This window comes from Eulemur rufifrons, chromosome 8 (assembly GCF_041146395.1).
Source record: "Eulemur rufifrons isolate Redbay chromosome 8, OSU_ERuf_1, whole genome shotgun sequence".
Taxonomy (NCBI): domain Eukaryota; kingdom Metazoa; phylum Chordata; class Mammalia; order Primates; family Lemuridae; genus Eulemur; species Eulemur rufifrons.
In genome coordinates this window covers 23,365,049-23,379,667 of record NC_090990.1, presented here as the reverse complement: position 1 = coordinate 23,379,667, position 14,619 = coordinate 23,365,049, and the positions used below count along the sequence as shown (strand labels likewise).

Genomic DNA, 14,619 nt, shown 5'->3' with positions numbered 1-14,619 from the left:
CGACCAGAGAACTACCACCTGCTCACCCCTCACCTGGCCTCTCCAGATCTCAACCTGGGCCCTGCAGGTTTCCATAGCAACCCTGCAGCGGTCAGCTGTGAAAGGCAGTCCGGTGTGCTGTATTTATGATCTGGGGCATGTTAGTTGATGTCCATGGTCTTAGTTTCCTCATCTGTAGAAATGGGATCATAATAGCACCGTGCCTACTTCACAGCCAAGGGGAGGGGTGGACGGAGGTTTCCCACCCTAGGTCTGTGCCGGGCATCGTACTGCGCTGGGTGCTTTGCATGGATTATATGACTTGATCCATACAGCTACCCAAAGAGGTAGTTACATCATTATCCTCTTTACAGATGAGGCAACTGTGTCTTGGGGAGGTGAAGGACTTGCTGGAGGTCCCACACCAGTGAGCAGTGCTGCTGGGATTCTGAGCACTGGGTTTGCACCCTTATGCATGGGAAGTGCCCTGCAAATGAGGGGCCAGTCTGACAAGTTTCAGACATGGTCATAGCTGGCTCCTGGGTCTACGAAATCAATACAGATCCTACAGGGAGCAGAGTCAGCTCGAACAGGCGAGACCCTTGTTTGGCCGGAACATTTTGAGCTTGGGGCAGGGCTGACAGGTCGGCCACATAGGGCAGAAGCACCGGGAGCCAGGCCTGGTCTCGGGACCCTGTGACTCCTGTCTTCCTGAGAAGAGGACCCAGTTGTTTTATCTTTTCTCAAAAGATCCCTGACTCCAAAATGGTAAAGCCTCTCTTGGATTCTAGCTCATGGATCCCAGAATTAGCCACAGACTCAGTCGGCTTCTGAGCAGTAGAGATCGTGTTCTGCTGAAAGCTTGGAGAGGGCAGGCTCCTGGGCCAGCCGCGCCGCAGCCCTCATGGAAACATGGCTGGTCAGCACAGGTCGTGGCTGCGGCACACACAGACAGACCCCGCCAGGATTCGGGGCAGGAGAGAAGCTGGTCCTGCCTGTGTGGCAGAGAATGGCTAGGCCATGGTGACCAAATGACACCACATTTCCACGGCTTAGCAAATTGAAGTTCATTTCCTGCTCATATCTCAGTCCTGGGCCGGTGTTAGTGTGTGGTCGGTGGGGGAGCTGTCTTCCACCTGATAATTTGGGGGCTAAGTCTCCTTCCCTCTTAGACACCCCTCCTCTCCGGTCTGGTCAACGACATCCAGCCCACGTGGAAGGAACATGGAGGAGCCTGCATGGGGGTTTCTAAGGGCCGAACCTGGAAGTGGCCTGTATGACTTTTGCCCACATTCCACTGGAGATAACCTAACTGCAAGGATGTCTGGGAAATGTCTAACCATGTGCCCAAAGAAGGAAGATGGAATTGGGTGGACAGCTAGCTTTTCTTGCCACGTGCAGCCATTCAGCAAAGGTTTACTGCTGCCCGCTGCCTTAGGAAATGTTTGAGGAACACAAGCCCATGGACGTGGATTCAGTAAAGACGGGTTTATGATAGATATATAGAGAGTGAATATACAGAGAACCGAGTGCATTGAGGTTGCCATCATGCACTCATTTGTTCTCCTGTTCATGCACTATTCAACAAACAGTTCTTGAGCACCTACTGTGTGTTGGCCACTGTGCTATATGCTGAGCTACAAAGGTGAAAACAGTCAGACAAGGTCTCTGTTCTCAGGGAGCTTATGTGTGTGTGTGTGTGTGTGTGTGTGTGTGTGTGTGGATAAGAATAAAAATAATTAAGAACATAAAATGACTACGCATGGCTGTAAATGCTCTGAAGCTGAAGTAAAGCGTGGTGGGGCAGAGGATAGTTGAGGCTGGATTAGGTGTCAGGGTGGGCTTCTCTGAGGAGGTGACATTTGAGCTGAGAGCTGAAGGATGAGCATGAATGAGCAACGCAGAGTGGAGGACAGAACACTTCTGGGCCAGGGGAAAGTTGGTGCAAAAGCCCTGCGGCAGAAAAGAGTTTCATCTACTCAAGGATCATCCAGCACCACTGTTGTAGGCGGGAGAAGGCTGTGGAAGGATCCACTCATTGGCAATCAACACTGTAAGTGGCCGGCATCATGCCTGGCACAGAGCAGGCCCTTGAAGGCCATCGCCTCACCTCCTTGTGGGAGCCACAGCCTGGGATGGGCTCCGGTAGTTCCCTAAATGCAAAAGCACCTTCTCTAGAGTGTAAGCCTCATGAGGGCAGGGAGGATGCTCCTCCTCCTCGTCAGACCCCCAGCACACACCAGTTTGCAAAGACATCAGCTGCATGAGCCAATGAATAACAGATGACAGGATGGAGTGACAGTGTCCCCAGCATTTAGACAGATTCACGTCACTTCGCTCAAGGGGAGGCAGAGAGAACTAGGCCTGCTTCTGGAGCCCTCCTCCAGCCCTGGAGATGTGTGCCAACAGGTCAGCCTAGGGTGGGAAGGCCAGAGACCTGGCCAATGTCAGGCAGGACTGACCACAAGTCAGGATGTCAGATAGAGGACAAAGGACAAAGAGAAAGTGGGGTCCTCGGCTGTCTAGAAACACCCCAGGGTTGTGGGTGATGCTGTGACTCCAGGGTGCAAGCAGTTAGGAGCTGGGACTAAAAGCTTGTCTGTCTTTGGCAAACCCACAATGGTGGCGTGATCAGGTCCACAGTGGCTCTTTGTAGACATCGAGGACGGTACAGACTGTTGGATCTCTCATTCCTGTCCTTCCCTGAGTGGGAAAGAAACAAGATGCCCAGGGCCCTGGGCAAGGCTCCACCTCCATGCATATGCCCTGCACCCCAGGGCAGCCGCAGGCCAGGTCTGGGGGGAGTGCTGCTTCCTTGATTTCACGTGGGGAGGGGTGAGGGCTGGTAGCACTGTATTCCGGGGCCCTGGTCCCCTGGGGCTGTTAGCAGCCAGGCCTTTCCTGTGAACATCAAGTCTTGCCCAACTATGCCAAGCACTGGCTTCTCAACTCTGTCTCCCTTGGTCCCCCTCAATGGCTCTCCCACATAAATACCCACATGCCACACCCCACCTCCCCTCCCCCGCCACACACACCTGTACATCACATGCTTATACAAGTTACGCATGTATGTACAGACATACCCATGTGTAACACCAGGACACCAGCATGGCTATAGGGACACAAGCCCTATACACACACACACATACAGACACACACACATGCACATGCTCATGCATGCACACACACACACTCTGTGCTGGGGGACACAGAAGGATACAGTGTTGCTGGAACATTGGGTGTTGGGGGAGACAGTGAGGGGCACAGTTAGAGACACAGGTAGGGACAGCTCATGGAGGACCTTGAGGGACACTCAAGGTCCTTGATCTTGCCCTGTAAGTGATGAGGAGCCCCCAGAGCACAGTCAGAGGGAAGAGCCATGGTCCTACCAGTTGTTTAGAGCCTGGGTTGGATCAGAGCGAATCTGACCACAGAGCAGTGAAGAGACCATCTCCAAATCCAAGAGGAGAAGGGGAGACAGGCTGGGGCGGCCCTGGGCCCTGAGCCCTGGGATGGGGGCAGACTCGAGAGGTGGAAGGAAGTTGACTCAGAGGACTTGGGTGAGATCCGATGACATTTGGGCTTGGATGGCTGGAGGGGTGATGGGCCAGTCCCAGGCACAAGGAACCCACGAGAAGAGGCAAGTTTGGGGCAAGGGCAGGAGTTTAGTTTGGACCATGTGCAGTTGGGGGCATCTCTGAGACTCCACGTGGGTAGCGGGACCTGGGGCTGGAGCCAGGAGGGAGGGCTGGGCTGGGACTCTGGCTGCAGGCAGGAGGTTAGGAATCCATAGCACTAGGGCCGAGAGCCTGGACGACATGCAGTGGGGGCTTCTGTGCTCTTGGGCGTGTGCCACTCCTTGACCTGGAACGGCCTACCTTCTCTGCCAAGACCACGCTGAACTCCTCCTCCAGGAGACTTCTCCACGTCACCCCTCCCCATCGTCCCTGAGGCTGTGAGCCACTCGTGGTGGGTGGCAGCAGCACAGGGCGGCCGAGGAGAGGGGCAGAGATGGGCCCGGGCCCACTGATGGGCGGGGTCACCTCTGGCATCTCCCTGGTCAGTTTGGGGGCTGGGTAGGACCATTCATGAACTATGCTTATCAGGATCGAAAGGAGGCCTTTCGGACTCCAGGCAGCAGGCCCCTGCCTGGCTGGACAAGAGTGGTGTGGGTCCAGTTGATGCCACCTGCCTGGAGGAGCCAGGGATGGCTCCCGTGTTCCAGCTCTGGGGACCCCTTTGCCCTTCCAGCTCCTGTTCCCAGCTTCTCTCTATTTCAGCTCCGGCCTGTCCCATGCTTCCAGGGAACTCCAAGGACTTAAATGTATCACATCCGATTTAACTGAGCACTCACTGCGTGCCAGGCACTGAGATAAGCACTTCACCTGTTTTATCTTCCTTAATCCTCTCGACAGTGCTCTAAGCTGGGTGCAGTTCCTACCCCCATTGTATTGTGAGGAACCCAAGACGCAGGGAGGTGGAGGAACTTGCTGTTTCAGTAACAGAGCTGGGACTTGAACGTGGGCCCGGAGTCCACCCCCAGAGTGTGTCTCCAAAGTCCACTCTCCTAACCCGTATCTGTTACATAGCAGAGCCTGTTCCACTTCCTGCCTCTGCGACCTCAGAGGACCTGAACAGACGGTCTCCCCCTGCGTGGGGTCCTCCAGGAAGCCTTTGGAGAAGTAGTCAGGCTCCAGAGAGGAGTGAAAATGAGTGGAAAAGCAAAAGGCGGGGCCCTTCCTTCCCTACCGTTCCCGATTCTCAACCTGCAAAACGTTCACCCAGCTCCATCACTGGCCCAGCGGGGGGAACCTGTGGGAAATGGCACCTCAAAGTGACTTCCCAGCCAGCAAGACAATCCTGTGACTTACTGCCCTTCCTCTGCTTCTTCACTGTAATGAATAAGAAAGAAAGTGCTAGCGTCAGGCGGACTAGGTGGACACCCCAGCTCCCCCAGTTCCTGGCTGTATGAATGTGAATGAATGACTCACCCTCTCTGAGCCTCAGTTTCCCCACCTGTAACATGGGCACAGTGCCCACCTCGGTGTTGTTATGAGAACTGTCAATAAATGAGACAAGACTAGTGCGAAGTTAGTCCGCACAATGGTGGGTTAGCAAGGGGGCTGATGCCGAAGAAGACGGTGAGGAGAGTGGGACTCACAGGACACGCTGTGGGGACTCGGATGCACCCACCGTCCTTTGCAGAAGGTACAAGAAGCAGGTGGGTAACAGTGGTCAGAAGCCTGGCTTCTCAGTTCCTCCTCGGGCCCCTCTGTCTGACTCTTCTTGAACGGAAAGAGGCCAGGAGGTCTGGAGCCTTCGAAATGTGCTGCTTCTGGTGGGATGCAAGTTCCACTGTCTCTTGCCTTGAGAAGAGAGATGGCTGCAAGGGACACTGGCCTTCAGGGCCCTGGGCGGGGAGGTTGGTGGAGGAAACAGGAGCTCTGGGGCTCTGCTGGCCCAGGGGTTGGAGGTGGGATTGGGTGTCACTGTGGGCAACCCAGGAGGTGCTGGGACCCCAGGCAGCACTTTTCCGCTAGCCAGCAGGGTATAAGGGACTGAGCCCCAGCCTTGGGGAGGGGCTGCAGAGCCAGGTCCACAGCAGGGCTCCCACCTGGGGAAGGTTAAGGAGAGAGCTAGACCAATTACTCAGCCTGGTGGGCACAGCCCTGGCCAGGGATAGAGTGACCTCCCACGTGGGCAGACTCACCCGTAGTTACAAGTCCCAGCCTGAAGGCAGGACTCTCTGGCCAGGCTCAGCCTCCTTCTCTTTGAGCCGCTTTGCCAGGATTGGTTCAGGGCTAAGACCACAGCGGGTGACATCGTGTCTGCACCTGGGCAGGGGTGAGGGCCAAACATGGCTGGCCCTGGCCACAAACCTCCTGAAGTCCAGGTGTACCAGGCCTGAGGGTCATTCTGCCCCAGCCAAACAGAAAACATACCCTGCTATCAAAGCTGTCCAATGAAAAGAAAGAACACATCTCGTTGTCCTTCAGTAGCATGTTGCATTCAACTGGAAGTGACAAGTTTACCTCTTTGGTAAGAATTGATCTTGTCACCAGAAGTTACTGACTAATCGGCCCTGGAAAACCTCAGGCCATTGTCGCCTTCAGAAAACCATAGGTTTGCATGTGCCAAAGGGAGATCACGTTTGTGAGGGGAAAAAAAAAAAGAAAGAAGAAACGAAAAAGAGTGCATTTCAGTTTCATTTCACAGAACAGTTCAGAGGTTAATAGGTGTTACTGAAAGAAAAATTAAAAAGTCAAGAGAGTGATTCTATAGTCCAATTTTTGGAAATTCTGTATTAAGCAAGGTTAAGCAAGGTTTCTATTCTGCAGGAACTCTCAGATAAACTCATGAGCATAGATTTCTTCAAAAGGAGAGATTTTTTTTCTGCAGTCTTTTCCAAAATCACCTGGCCCACAGAATGATTTTCTCATGGTGTTTAGTTCTCAGCCAGTCTTGTGTGGAACACACTTTGCATAACACGTCCAGCCTCTATTCTGCAATTAATCAAATTTAGCCCCCAATTGCATAGTTAGCTATTCGAAGCTTAACGTTAACAGGAGTTTGCAACGTTTCCCCATAGGGTACGGCTGATTCTCCATGTGTTCTTATGTCTAGACAGGTTTGGTAATTCCTGTGCTGGGGCATGGGTGGGCAGGGCAGGCTGAGTGGGGCAGGGCTGGAGGAGTTAACAGAGGCCGCATCCTGAGGGACCTGCCCCAGCCTGAAGCTCTTCCTCTGGGAGGCTGAAACAGGCTGTAGTCTCCTGAAAAGGAAGTGGCACATGGTATCGGTTTGGAAAAACTGAGCATCCCTTAGAGAGCGACTGCAGGAATAAGGAGGCAGCGTGGCCCACCCTGGGGTCTTCCTTAAAGGCGGGGGGACTAGCCCTTCCCCTTTTGCTCTTCTCTGTTTCCCCAGAAAAATGGCCCCAGCTTTTTAAGAGGTTAAAGTCTTTGATGCAGAGGAGACACCTTTTCCCTCTGGGTCAGGGTTGCCCAAATTGGCAAATTAAAATGCAAGAAGACCGCTTAAATTTGAATTTCAAATTACAAATAATTTTTTAGTATAAATATGTCCCAAATAGTCCAAGGGACATATTTATACTAAAAAAGGTATTTGTGTTTCTCTGAGATTCTAATTTAACTGTGCATCCTGTATTTTATTTGGCAACTCTACTCTGGGGCCTGTGATGTTTCCTTGTGGTGTTGCTCCCAAAGAGTCTCAGGCTAAAGAGAGGAAGCCACGGGGCTCCGTGGTTAGGAAGCATCAGGAGAATTCTGCTCTGGCACTCTCTGTGGCTCCACTGATGGGAAGACAGATGTCTCTGCAGCCCCAGCTAGTCTGGGTTGGCGGAAAGGGGCCAAGGAGGGATCTGATTGGGTGCAGGTCAGGCATGTTCTAGGCCTGGCAGGGAGAGGGTCTCTGAAGGTGCCCAGAGTACTGGCTCTATGCTGAGGAAGCAGTGAAACAAATACAGGACTTTTATTTTTTAAAGAAATATGGTCTTACTCTGTTTCCCAGCTTGGAGTACAGTGGTGCGATCATAGCTCACTATAACCTCAAACTCCTGGGGTCAAGCAATTCTCCTGAGTAGCTGAGACTATAGGTGTGCACCACCAGCCCAGCTAACTTTTTTATTTTTTATAGAGATTTGATCCCACTGTGTTGCCTAGGCTGGTCTCAAATGACCCTCCCGCCTCAACCTCCCCAAGTGCTAGGATTAGAGATGTGAGCCACTGCACCTGGCCCAAACACAGGCCTTGAATCCTGGGAGATCCAGGTTACAACCTGATAAAGGGCACAGGCCCTGAGGTCAAGTGTTTGGGATTCAACCCCAGCTTGGATCCTAACCTGTAGTGTGGCCCTGGGTCAGAGTTAGCCCAGCTGTTCCTCAGTTTCTCCCCCTGTAAAAAGTCGTAGCACCTTTGTCCAGGTGAGGTGAGATAGGAGAGTGCAGGAGTGCTGAGCAGAGGGCCTGGCTCATATGAAACACTCACAAGGCGACTATTATTATCATTATTATCACTAGTTGTGTGACTCCTCAGCTCTCTAAATTCAACTCTCTTTGGTAAAATGAGGTTCATAATACCAAAAATAAATCCTATGTTAATGGAGAGAGTGGGGGCTGAAAATATACCGGCACTTGCCCACCTGAAGCCAGTGCAACGCCCCCCTGTCCTCAGGGCCAAATTATAAGAGAAAGGAAATTCGATTTGGGTCTCAATCCTCAAGTGCCAACTGCTTGTCCCTCCCAGTCCCTCCCCGGTCACCTCTAGCCATGACATTATGACATTATTTATATTCTATCAAGATGTGTTCTTGTGGGATCTTGTGGTTTATACACAACACCAAGGGTATTAGTATCAAGGAGGGCTTCACAGAGAAGGTGGCCTTAATGGAGTTTGCCAGATGGAGGATTTGAAAGAAAAGTAAGATGTACTTGGGGAACCTGTGGGTTAGAATAGCAGTGGTGCAGGGGACATGATGGAGGAGCAGGAGGGAAGGCAGAAAACGTCAGTGGGGCTCGGCTCATGGAAGGGTGAGGCTGCCTGAGCCTAAGCTTTAATTTAGCCTGACAGCAATGGGGAGTCCCAAGGCTTTCTTTTTATTTCTATTTCTATTTCCTTTTCTTTATCTTTGATTCATCTTTCAAACTCTTGCATGAATCTCCCAAAAGGCCAGAGGGCCTGTGTTTGCCTGTGCGCCTTGGTGGTAGGGAACTCACTTTTGGCACGTGGGCACTCAGTGGGGTCAGTGGGGCAGAGCCATGATGAGTCTGCCGTTCTAGAAGGCTCCCTCCAACATCAGTGGGGACAATGCCTTGGAGGGGGCCAGGCCAGTGGTGAGAGGATCGCAGTTGGGTGCGATAGCCCAGGGGAGAGATGACAAGGGTCTTCAAAGGAGAAGGAGGAACAGGGCTGGTGTGATCTACAGAGGACAGGGAATTCTAGGGGAGAAGCCAGGCTTGCTGCTCTTGGAAGTAAAACCCCTGCAAGAAGACAGGCTGTGGAGACTGAGCAGTTGAAGCTCAGGGAGATACACCCAGCTGGGCTAGTGGAGGAACTGCCTTGAAGAGGCTCCTGCGAGTTGTTCTCGGTCTCAGCTTTGCCGTCTTCTGGAGCGGCCCGGGCTCTTCCTCTGATACTCTGAGTCAGTAGTTTTGGGGACAGGGTCCAGGCATCAGTATCTTTACAAAACTTCCCACGTGACTCTGGTGCTGAAGGTTCCAAAATCACCAACACGCCCAAGAGAACAGGCTCATGGCAGAGAGCTGACGCCTGACAATGAGCAGGGAGAAGCCGGGCGGGACGGGGCCCACTTGTCCTGGGCTGGGAGCCTCATCTCAGGCCCCGGCACCCCTGCCTTTGTGTGACTGACAAGTAGCAGGAAACGTACAGGACGGAGTTAGAGGTCGACTTGCCTGGTTGTGGCCCAAATCCTCCCCCTAGGAGAGTGACTATGAGTCCCTTGTGCGGATGTTTCAAGGTACACTAATCACCATGAACTTGGTGTGGAATGGTCAGCACAAGAATGGCTTAGTGCAGGCAGGAAGGACGTGGGCTCAGCCACCAGGCACTGGTGTGGAAACCCACTTCTGCCCCCGCAGCGAGCTGAGTGGCCTTGGGTAAATGCCCCGCCTTGGGGCAACCATGCTTATTTCAACAAGGGATAATAATGGCATCTCTCTTAATAGGTTGTTGAGAAGATTAAATAAGATCATTAAGTCATTCAATAAACTTTTATCAAGGTTTTATTATACACCAGGCACTGTTGTAGGAACCAAGACATAGATAGCAGTGAACAAAAGAGACCCAAAAAATGCCTGTCCTCATGGAGCTTACAGTGTAGCAAAGAGAAACAAACAATAAATAAATGGATGTATCAAACATAAAATATATATAATATGTAATATATGATATTTATGAATTTTCTATGATATAGCATATAAAATATATGTTACATCTCAAATATATAATATTGATGGGTGGAGAGAAAATGGAGAAAGCAAGTATAGATAACTCTTTGGGGGTGGAAATATATGCAAAGTACTTGACCCTGAGGATGGCACAGAGTAAGCTTGCAATAAGTTACATTTAAAAGAACAAGCAGCTAAAAATAAGGGAGTTGTAAGGATTAAGGAAGATATTGTGTGGTGCAGAAGTGCCTAGCAAAGATCCAGTACTCAGAAGATCATGGTTTTTATTACTCCCTCCTTTGACACTGCCCACTACCCCCAGATCACACTTGTACACACACACACACACACACACACACAACACTTTCCCTTCTTTCCCTGCTGAGCATTGTGGGAAGGCTAAATCCTTCTTCCCAGCTATTCTGCCACTTTGTATCAACTGCGTGGCCATGGAGATGAAACAAGTTACTTGATGGAAGATAAGAAATCAAAACATATGGAGGGTGCTTGTCCAGATAGCATAAATGACTCTTCATTATAGCATGGGAACCAAAGTCTCAAATTAAAAATAAAAGAAGGCATGATGTAGCTTTTGCTGCACTTCAACCACAGTGGAGATTCATTGTCATACAATCACTGAGAATATTGTGTTGATTGGCAAGAGCTGGGCTTTGTAAAAGGGACAAAATTCCCCACAGATAATCTACAATGGAATTGTTCAATGTCAGGCACAGCTCTAATAATATTGTTCTGGGCTGCGTTGGATGTAAATATCTCACTCTTCATTTTGTAAGCAATCAAAGAGAAGCTTTATAGATGGGAAGGCATGAACGGTTATAATAGTATCTGTGCCGAAAAACACACAAGCAAAGTAAAAAAATCAAAGAACATTGTGCCTTAGAAAGGCTTCACTTTGTGGCTTATCTCCCATCTCCTATGTCTGTCCAGCAAGTTCCACATTAGACACATAACAAAAGACCGCACTTTAAATGTTGCCCTTGACATTATTAAAAAGTACAGGATTGGCAAATCAGACTGGAAAAAAAAATCAGACTTCTAAATCTGGACAGTCAGACAATCTCCTTTCATGTTGTGGCAATGCCTGGAATGATAAAGGGGGGGTGGGGACTCCTAATATTCTTAATATAATACCCACTATGTGCTTGGGTGCTTTGCCTCTGTCAGAAGTAGTATGATTCCAATTAAGAGTGCTGAATGATAGAGCCAGAAAGACCTACATTCACATTTTTTAGCTGTGTGGCCTTGGCCAAGCAAGTTAATTAAGTTCTCTGCTCAGTTTTTTCACCATAAAACGAGGATAATGCATAACCCACAGGATTGTTTTGAGGATTAAGTAAAACAATGTTTTAGTCCAGGACCTGAAACATACCAGGCACTCTGAGGAGGGAGTTATATATTTTAAACTACACAACAGCCCTGTCATGGGTTGAATTTTTTCTTCTAAAAAGATATGTGGAAGACCTAACCCCCAGTACCTGTGAATGTGACCTCATTTGGAAACAGAGTCTTTGCAGATGATCAAGTTAGGATGAGATCATGAAGATATGCCCTACTCAAAAGGACTGGTGTCCTTATAAGAAGGGGAAATTTGGACACGGAGACACAGTGGGAGAACACCGTGTGAAGATGGGGGACTGGAGTGATGCATCTACATGCCAAGGAACATAAAAGATTGCCAGAAAGCCACCAAAATCTAGAAAGAGAAAAGGAAGGATTCCCTTACAGGTTTCAGAGGTATCATGGCTCTGCTGACACCTCCATTTTGAACTTCTAGCCTCCATAACTGTGAAAAAATAAGTTTCTGTTGTTTTCAGCCATTTAGTTTGTGGTACAGCAGTCCTAGCAAACTAATACAGCCTTATGAGAAGAAAAAGTATCCCCATTTTCAGATGAAGAATTGAACCCCAGAGAGGTAAAGTTTACAGCTCAAGATCTCTCAGGCAAACGTGGTCAGACTGGGATTTGAACCCGGGCCTCTCTGAGTCCAAAGTCTATCCTCTCTCCATTCATGTGTGGCCTCCATTCACAGGAGCAGAACTTGGGATAAAAAAAACAAGGTAGGGCTGGAAATGAGCCCCCATTCATTAAACCCGAGTCCCAGTGGAGGCACCAGGTCAGAGTGGTCTGATTATGAACAGCTCATTAAGTAAAGAGCAGTGAATGTTTGAGAGTGACTTTTTAAGAAGAATCGACTTTTATTTATAGTGACGTTCCAGTCATTAATTTCGAAGGAAGAAAGCCCAAAGCAGAAGCAGGTTCATTAAAAATTTGACATTAGTAATTTAATTAAATTGGGTCTTTGCATCTCGTTGCAGAAAATGAAACGTTAGTTCTACACCAGTTCTCAGCTCATTTCCCCTGGTTGGCTCCCTCCCCTCACCTTAGCTTTCTTTCTTCTCCAAATGTTTACCTGCCCTGCCCCTCCCACCCCAACACTCATAAACATGCACACATCACAGTCACTGCCTCCGTGTTAAGCCAGCAGCAGGGGATCATGGGAAGCTCCAAGTGAGCCAGCAGTGGGGTATCAGTCATGAGAAATGCTATGTGAGCCAGCAGCACAGGATCATGGGAAATGCCAAGTAAGCCAGCAGCAAGGGATCATGGGAGGTGCCAAGTAAGCCAGCAGCAAGGGATGATGGGAAGCTCCAAGTGAGCCAGCAGCAGAGGATCATGGGAAGTGGCAAGTAAGCCAGCAGGGGATGATGGGAAGCTCCAAGTGAGCCAGCAGCAGAGGATCATGGGAAGTGGCAAGTAAGCCAGCAGTGGGGGATCAATCATGGGAAATGCTATGTGAGCCAGCAGCACAGGATCATGGAAAATGCCAAGTAAGCCAGCAGCAAAGGATCATGGGTGGTGCCAAGTAAGCCAGCAGCAGGGGATCAATCATGAGAAATGCTATGTAAGCTAGCAGCACAGGATCATGGGAAATACCAAGTAAGCCAGCAGCAGGGATCATGGGAGGTGCTAAGTAGCCCAGCAGTGTGGGATCGTGGGAAATGAGAAGCTGGGCCAACGGACAGGGTGATGGAGGTTAATCTTTTCATCCAGGTCATCTTACTTTTCAGAGGTGGAGAATGGCGAGGAAGAGCTCTTCATTCCTTGAGATTAATCATCCCACAAAAATATAAGCCTCTGAAGGCCGAGACCACTGCTGTATTCCCAGCACCAAGCACAGTAGGCCCACAATGAATCTTTGTTGCGTGAAAGAATTAATACATGAATGAATAACTCCCCAAACGGCTAATAAATGAACATACCAATATGTTCCTACAAGTGCCAGGCACCATGTTAGTCTCCCAGGATGTGCCTGTGAGCCAGAGCAGGCCTGTGCCCTCATGGCCCTGCCGCCCAGTGGAATGAGAACATCTGCCAACCTGGGAGCACCTACTGTGTGCTGGGCACAGTGCCAGCCATGCAGCACGTATATTGGTAACTGCCTCAGCCACTAGATGTTATTGGCCTCACTCCTTTCTCAGTTGAGGAAACTAAGGCTCAGAGAATTCACGTGAGTCAAGATGACACAGAATAAGACAGTGAGAGCACCTGGTTTCAAATCCGGATCTGGCTGGTTCCAAAGTCTGCCAGTTCCCTCCACACTGAGCTGTTTTCTCTCAGAAGGGGAGGAGAAGGGAGTGGGAAGGTCTTCCTTTGGAGGGTTCTGAGATCATCAGGGCTGGTAGGGAGGCTCCTGGGAAGCTGATGCCAACAGTAGTATGGCTATAAAGAGAATACTGCAAGTGCTTGGGGACCCCTTTAGAGTCCAAGCCCACCCATCTCCACTTCCTCATCACTGCCACCCCACCCTTTCACTCCAGGCTCCCTGAGCTCCTAGGTTATCTCTGGCCTCAGGGCCTTTGCACATGCTGTTTGCTCTTTTTGACCTAGCTACTTCTTACTAATGTCTTAGGGTTCTGCATAGATGTCACCTCCTCCAGGAAGTCATCTCTGACCTCCCACTCCCACCCCCAGCCTCCACCAACTGGGTTCCACTCTACCTGGTTCCTAGCCCATCATAACCCTTAGTGTGGCTTTACTTGTACACATCTAGAACTGGCCTGGGAGCTTAGACTCACTAGTGTTGTACTCACTGTGCACCAGGCCCTGTCCTAAGCACTTTGCATACCTGAACTCATTTATTAATAATTCTCACAACAATTAAATTGGCATGAGGAAGATAGTGTTGTGATCCCTACCTTACAAACGAGAAAACTAAGGTGCAGAGAGGTTAAAAGACTCGCACAAGCTCCCCCAGGTAGTGAGCTGTTGGGCTGGGAAGTGAACCCAAGCACTATGGCTCCATGAGTCTTTATTATCCACCCCCTGCTGTGCGGCCTCTCATGTTCTGATAAATCCAAGCCAGGTGGGTTAATGGAGAGGTTTGGACAGTGGTCTGGGCATGGCTGAAACCCCTTGTCCTCACCCTATGGGGACATCTTGGAATGGTGGGAGTTGTGGACCTTCAGGGAATAGGCAGCTCCAACTCCGGAGAAAGGCAGAGAGCAGGGGGAGCTGGGTCAGGTGGAACAGGTAACTTACAGGCACAGAGGAGCTGTCCTCCCTCCATACTAATTGCTAGGTCATGATGCTCTTCTGCCCTTACTAAGACCATCTCTTCTGGATAATGAGGTACACTTGCAGCTGGCCCCAACTGCTTTGGCTCCAGTCCCACAATATGCATTATACTCCCCCTC

General features: G+C 50.1%; 1 protein-coding gene across 1 annotated transcript in view; it reads left to right on the top strand.

The window, feature by feature from the left end:
* CSMD2 (CUB and Sushi multiple domains 2) overlaps nucleotides 1-14,619 on the top strand; it is a 571,373-nt gene that overhangs the window by 182,151 nt on the left and 374,603 nt on the right.